Source organism: Canis lupus, chromosome X (assembly GCF_011100685.1).
Source record: "Canis lupus familiaris isolate Mischka breed German Shepherd chromosome X, alternate assembly UU_Cfam_GSD_1.0, whole genome shotgun sequence".
Lineage (NCBI taxonomy): Eukaryota > Metazoa > Chordata > Mammalia > Carnivora > Canidae > Canis > Canis lupus.
Window position 1 is genome coordinate 45,741,090 of NC_049260.1, and position 7,657 is coordinate 45,748,746.

Sequence of the window (7,657 nt, forward strand, 5' to 3'; positions counted from 1 at the left end):
ATTCTGACATCTAGGCAACACCTTTGAAAACTCATCTCCATCCTCAAACCCAATGAAATTATAGGGGATAGTAATTACAATTTTACATCCTCACTATAAATTGATACTAAGGCAACGCTAAATTTATTATTTTTTTGTGGAAAAAAATGCACATACAGAAACTACTTTTCACCTTCACATACACTTTTTGGGCATACTGGGAGACAACTGATAAACACCTGGGAAACTCAGGCTGAACTTTGCCACTGAACCTTAGACAAAGCTTTTAACTAGTATTGCCACTCTTTCCTCTCTTTTTAGAGATCTACCTAGAATAAATTAAATCTTTTAGGTCATACCTAAATTATCATTCCCAGATTTATTCTAGTTCTGAATGACAAGAGTCAAATTAAGGTTTAGTTAATTTCTGATTCATTGCTAGACATTTGCAAAGAACTCCAAGGCAGTATCTCAAGAGCAGAAAGTGCTCTTCTGTCCTCCCAATGAAAAAGGGGGAAATCCTATTACCTCCAAAGCACTTTAAACTGAACAAAGCAAACCCTAACACTCAAAATTAGTGTCCATATAATTACCAGATGGTTACCCATGGTAATCTTTAATCCTCGGTAAACTTTTCACCATCATATTCCTATTTCAAACCTCATCACCTGGCCAAGGTGATAGATAAAAGTATTCAGTTTCATATTGGTCTAATCAATATATTAACAGTAAGACTTTCAAACTGAATACACTCACTTCTTTAATTTAATTTAGAATTTAATAAGAATTTAATTAATAATTTAATAAGAATGCCAGGAAATATAAAATGGCAAAACACAACAGGAGGTAGTGTATTAAAGAACTGACAGTAATTTGCTATGGGAAAGAAGCTTGGTATTCCAAGCAACTTTCCTAAATTCTCTCAGCTAGGAATTACCCTGTGCAGGTATAGCCAAATAGATCACCACACTGATCTGAGGAACCAAAGAAAGGAGGCAAGGGAAAAGCAGTATGAATACTTGAAAACTAGCTGGTAGAAGTTCCCTTGATTACTGTGAAAAGCATGACAATAAATTTCATCTTTGAGTGAATAACAGAATAAACTCTTTTTGAATGAAAGGTAGGAGTATGCAAGGGATGAGGCATCCCTTCTAAAAGGCAGCACACCTGGGTGTGGTTCTTGATAGGAACCTTTATGGCTAGTTGTCATTTCAAGATAGTGACTTTGCACTAAAATTCCTACACTAGTAGGTTAACACAGGTAGGAATCACAATCAAACATCATGAACCACTGGAGAAAAAGAGGGGAAAAAAAAACTACAAAAACGACCACGCTGGCCTAGAAATATACTAAAAACTTACAATTAGAGGAATAAAAATCTCTTATTTTTTTTCCCCAGGTCATAAAACTACTATATGAAACAGATCCATCTTCCAACCTATTCTTCCACCAAGAAAATGTAACCACAATATATTGTGTGCCTAACATAAGCTGGGCACTTTACAAACTAATTCTAGCTACTATGAGCGCCACTATTCCTATTATACAGATGAACTGAACAAAACTAATTTGCTCAAGGTCACAAAGTTCGATGTGAACCCAAAGCACACAGTTATTTCCACCATACCAGGGTGCCTCCCTTGACCGGAGAATGTTGAGGTCTCCTCAATCTAGGCAACATTGGGGCTAACAGAAAACAATACTGACTGAACATGTAATCTATAAAGAAAAGAAACGATAGGGAATCCTTTACAGTAATGGTGGAGCGGAGGAAGGGAACAGGAAAGTAGAACAGGGCAATGATTGAGGGTCAGAAGATAATCAAAGCTATTTTACTTTCTATCACATGGAAGGGAAATGTAGTGGAGACTGACAGGCGGATATCTTCTCTCTAGGGGATTCAGCTCTTGAAAAAAAGAACACGGAGGTAGGGAATCAAAGAATTAAGTGGGAAGCATGTTAAAAGGTGGTTAGCGCAAAAACAGAGGTTCACGGACCAAGAAGACTCAGCAACTCAGAAGAAGGCAGGGAAAAGGGGCGGTTCCAGAACTTGCAAAGAGGGATGTCAAGGGACAGAAAAGGACAAAAGTTGGTTTACTGGAGGATTATCCTCTACAGCCTTTTCTTTAGGTTTTTGCGGGGGGATAGGGGCGTTATGAGAAAGGGAAGGCTAAGAGCTCCAAAACAAGAGATCTGCAATCATCCAGCCACCAACCCATTCATTGTTCCATCTAAGAATGGTTGAGCAGTCTGCAAAGTTTCAGAAACCCGCCCTGTACTCGAATCAGGGTCATACAAGCATGAAGACTTGAGGAAACGGAAGGCTACTGTATAGTTCTAGCCACAAAGATGGAGTAAATGCACGGAACGGGAAAGGCTCTACTCAAGCCTTACGTCAAGGGGACCAAGGGAAAGAGGGTGACAGGACAGGCTAAGGGACTTGGGCTAAGCTCTTCCTTAGTGGGGCTGGGGAGGGGGTGACAGGGAAAGCTTTGATTACCCCTCTTAAATTTACGAACCTCAAATATCCATGTGGATGAGGACAGAATTAGGGGGAAAAAAGGAGGAGTACGTCAGAGACACTAAAGCTTGACCCCTAAACGTTAGTTCAAATACCAAACCAGTTAAGAAAGTAGAGCCCACCTCAATTCAAGAAAAACTAGGGGATTCATTTGGGCCGCTAAATGGGCGGAGAACAGAGGCAGGCCTGAAAAAAAGGTAGCGGGGAGGGAACCAGTCGTCATAGGTTGGTTCCCTTTCCCCCACTGTCCAATCTAACCCCCGACCCCACTCCTTAACTAACTCTAGGACTCCTGCCCCCCCAACCCTCCCAACCCGCCCACTGCAGTGGCAACAACGGAGGCGTTGACCGATTGGTGGGGGCAAAGGCGGGCCCACACGCGACCGAGGCCCGGGAAATGGTGTCGCCTCGAACAGAGACAGCTTGGTCTTTGCCCCAGGTTCAGCTTACTAGCACCTCGGTGTTTCGCCGACAGTCACCTCCTTAACGTCGGCTGCCCGGGAAGCGTCACAAACCCGGACAGCCAACACCTCAGTCTCGGGTCCTGGCCGGACAGACATCAGCTTCCGCCGCCATCTTAACAGCGGCGGACCGACCCTAGTCACTGCCCCCCCCCCCCCCCCACCCCACAAGCTACCTCCGCCACCGCGAAAGAATCCCACGAGGACGTAGCCCCGCTCGCGCGAGAACTCACCAGGTAAGAACAGCACGACCCAAAGAGGCTACTGCCGCCTCCGCGGCTGCTGCAGTCCGTAGCAGAACCGCGGCCGCCTCCGCGCAATCCCGCGAGAATCTCTTACCGGACGGGAAAAGCCTGAGCCCAGCCCTTCCCAGACCCCTCCTCCCACCAAAGCCAAAGTCGCTACAGCTTCGCTCTCACCCTACGCGAAGCGAAAAGCAAATGACGCACAACCTCACGAAGCACCGAGGGGCGGAGTCAGTCTGCCGCCGCCAGCTCCCGCATGCGCCGACAGAACTATCGCGATATTACGTTTTAGTCTCTGCGAGACCTTCGAATTCACTGCAGGATACGGCCCGCGCCTCGCCTTTAGGAAACACGAGCTCTCGCGAGACCTATTGCATGCTCCTAAAAAGGAGAGAGGCGGGGCTTCATGAAAATGACTGGGAGTTTTTCGGGGGGAAGGGAGGAACCTCCCGTCCTGCAGGGATCTCGCCTACCACGAGGTTTCCGACCCACTGCGGAGCTGGCTGCCAAACCTCGCGATGACACAGCTCAGCGCCAAATCTCGGCCATGTCCTGAAAACTGCCTCCGCCCCCGATCTAAGGTGTCTAGAGCCTAGTGCTTGAGGAAAATTTAAAAAGTCAACCTGTTTATTCTCATGCTTCCGGACAGATCTGTACCAATTAGCCAAACTCCATTCTGGAAGAGAAGCAATGGGTCTCCCATTGTTACCTGCCTCCAGTAATCACATATTATCCTGGACTAACACATAAAAGACGTTCAGTCTCACAATAAGCTCACAAATGCAAATGAAAACAATGACATAACACTTTTTGCCCATTAGATCGGGGGAAAATTTTTTTAAGACATAATATCCTGACTCCTTCCCTCGCCGCACTGCAGGCTAACCTGAATCCATCTTAATGTAACGAAGGGCTCTTATCGTTAGTTCTAGCTCTAAAGCCACTAATTTTTAACTCCTGACCCTTTACCTTGGCATAACCAAAAGATTGAATAAAGTGGTTTTCGCCAAACAAAGGAGTCTGACCTCAAAGGAAAATTCAAGCTGGGGTGGGGGGGTGCGTGCTTGCAGTTTTTAATATGGCAGTTTTCCCACGTCTAGCCAACAATGTTTCTCCAATAAATCTTGGATCCAATCTGGCTCGATTTGTGGGCTTTTCTAGTCTAATGCTTTGTTCTGTCCATTCTAATTTAAATATTGTTCCTTAGAGTACAATATTTAATACCTGGTAGTACAAATAGCCCCATCTTTACTTATCTTTTAAAATATTTTCTCGGTTATTCTTAGCCATCTTTTTTCTAGATGAACTTTAGAATCGTATTGAGTTCCAAAAACTTGGCATATTTATTGAAATTCCATCAATTGTATAAATCAATATAGGAAAAATGGGCAGGACTACAAAATTGAGCCTTCTTAGCAAGAAGCGTGATATTCCTTTTCCATGTATGCAAACATTCTTTTATTATATACCTCAATAAAGTTTTGTAGTTTACTTCTAGGTATTTTTTAATTTTTCTTGCTACTGAGCATGGAGTAATTAATATTACATTTTTGAAATGCTTATTGCTTATAGATATTTGCCTACTTACTTTTGTAATCGGACAAATAAAAAATATGTTCAATTTCACTGGTAATCAGAGAAATGCAAATGAAAACAATGACATACCATTTTTTGCGCTTCAAATTAGTCCAAATGACAAAGATTGATAATAATCCATGTTGGCATAACTGTGGAAAATGGGCAATATTGCACAACATTGGGGAGTGTAAATCAGTATAGCCTTTTGGGAAGGCAATTTGGACAAATGTATCAAAATTCAAAATGCATATACACTTTGAGTAGCGATTACTCTTCTAAGAATTTCTCCTACGGAAATACTCATACATGTGCATGAAACGTATATATACAAACCCATTCATTATAGCATTGCTTGTAATAGCCCTTCTCCCCCCCCAAGGGAAACAAGATAATGTACATCAATCGGAAATGGTTAAATAAACTGTAGTACAATCGTACAATGCAGCTGTTTATAAATGAGATAAATTTAGATTCCCTGGTATATGAAGAGCTACAAGACATATTAAGTTTTTAAAAGGCAATTACCCGAAATGAATGTTTGTGCGTGTGTGTGTGTGTGTGTGTGTGTGTAGTACCATTTAGATACCAAAATATACATATACAAAGCCTAGTAGTTACCGCGAAGCCTGCCTGGCGGCCCCTCACCTTCCCCCTCCTGAGGCCGCCTTCCGAGAACCTGAGAGAAACGCCGAAGGCCTAGCCTCTACTCCCTCTCTAAGGCCACTTGGCCACGACTAATGCCGGTACCTCGCATCCCCACTGTCAGCACTGTCAGCCGCTCTCCCGCCGCGCTGCCTGCCGCTGCCCCGCAGCCCCAGAAGATGCGGCTAGCTTTTAGCTGGCGCCGGCCAAGGCCTGGGGGAGGGGAGAGAAGGCGGAGTTGAGGGAGGGCTGGGGCAGGCCGCCGGGCCCCTTCACCAGCCTCTCCCGCTGGCTCCCCAAGGCCGCCACCTCCGCGACTCCGCGTAGGGTCCCGTGGGAACAACCCTCCGCGAGGAGCGGAGGATGGCCTCGCTAGCAGGGCCCGCCCCCCAACCCAGGGTAAGATGCTCACCTCGGTGGCAGTAGCTCCGCAGAGCCCGCAGGAGCGTGCCGAGTCCTCGGGCCTTGCTTTAGCCCTGCTCCCCTCGCTCACCCTCCGCGGAAAACCTACCCCTCCGGCTCTCTTCACACCGGATCTGAGGCTCCACCCCACCGCTTGAGGAGCCCCGCCCCTGCCCCTCGGGAAGGCACTCCCTCCGCGGTGGAGCAGTCTACCTTGTAGGGGACTGCGCTTGAGCTATTCTCGGTCCAACAAACCCAACGGTAGAGGATTGTAGGGTCGCTAAGGAATTAGATTTGATTCGAGGCACGACGAAGGGTGACGTGATTTGATTTGATTTACGTTTAAAAATTAACAGTCTCTCCAGCTGCCTGCGGAAGAGTAGGGGGCAAGAGGGCAAGCAGGGAGGCGGTGTGGAGGGCTGGAGCCAACAGGGGCGCCGCCGGGGTCAACCCCCCCGCCCCCCCTCTGGGAAAATCCTTACAACACTTACTCCAGGCATTTAGTAAGCTCTCAATAAATATTATCTTTATTGTTCTCCTTGGTATTATTTGGGGTGGTAGTGCTATTACCAAGGTGCAAATCCAAGAGGATTTGCACCTGTGAATACATAGGAATTAAAAAGAATTTGGTAGCACGTACCCCTAACTATTGACCGGGCTTCATCTGGGTTGCAGAAGGAGATTAGAGGATGGGAATAGAGGGGAGCTTTGAATGGCAATTTAAGATACTTTGGTAAGGTTTGAATTTTTTTTAAGTATTAACTCAGTATTTTAAAGTATAAAGACAAAAGCACAATCCGAAGTACTTACTCTTGAGACACAGAAGAAATAAAAACTGTAATTACATCTTCCAGTTTTAATTCTAACCCTACAGAACAGTGGTTCATGCCCCGAATTGAGAATCCGATGAATGGATTCACTGCCCGTCAAATATATATTTACACAAAAATTTTGTGTATGATCTAGCTTTATGGAGGCCCCTTTTGAGAGATCTTTTTACAGTGTTATTTTTAATGAGTGAATATTATTCCATTAATGTTAATTATTTAACCAAGACTCCATGTTTAGGTCTTTTTTTTTATTAAAAGAAGTAGGACATGAACTTTGGTGTAACTAAATATGTGCATATTTCTAAGATTTCCCTCCAGGAGAAATTTGTAGAAATGGAGTAGATAGGGTCAAAAGGTAACTCCTCCCAAAAAACATGTAACAGGCTCTCCAGAACAGTTGTAACAATATAAGGTCTCACCAGAAATATATAAGAATTCCAGTTTATTTGGATATTCACATTATCTTCACCAATACTGCTAGTATAGTCTTCAAAAAAACCTTTTAATTTAGTAAGGCCTTTGATTCTAATTCCAACCTCTCATAGCATCTACATTAATCCTAATAATCCATGGGCTCTACGCCTTTTAAGTAAATAAGTGATTTATTTAAAATACTTATAAGTAAAAATATTATCATAGCATGTGATTATTTAATAGCCTAGTTAATATTTGCCATGTAATAAATATTTTTCTATATCATTTTATAACATTTTAATGGCAACATGAAACATTCCTTTAACATGTAATTAGCTTTGTTTTTGTTGTTTTTCATTTTAAAAAATTTTTCCTAATTACATATAAATGAATACATTATTGCAAAGCACTTAACACAGATTAATTTAAAATTCCTCTTACATTCATATATATATAGAAATACATAGCTTTGTTTTTTACTTTTTAAAGATATAAATGGTATCCTATTTTATGTATCCTTCTGTCAATTGCTTTATTCACTTTCTATGCTTGATGATCTTTCCATGTCAGTCTATATAAATTTG

General features: G+C 43.2%; 1 protein-coding gene across 8 annotated transcripts in view; it reads right to left on the reverse strand.

Moving 5' to 3' along the window:
• Positions 1-5,985, reverse strand: part of HUWE1 (HECT, UBA and WWE domain containing E3 ubiquitin protein ligase 1) — a 175,124-nt gene extending 169,139 nt beyond the window's left edge. For 5 of the 8 annotated variants that reach the window (XM_038587505.1, XM_038587509.1, XM_038587506.1 and 2 more), the window contains exon 1: positions 3,196-3,391. The gene's annotated coding sequence lies outside the window, so the exon portion shown is untranslated. Of the gene's footprint in view, positions 1-3,195; positions 3,393-5,532; positions 5,641-5,839 lie in introns of those variants that run through there. The other 3 variants (XM_038587503.1, XM_038587504.1, XM_038587508.1) reach the window with 3 other exon arrangements.
• Between the last annotated feature and the right edge of the window lie 1,672 nt (positions 5,986-7,657).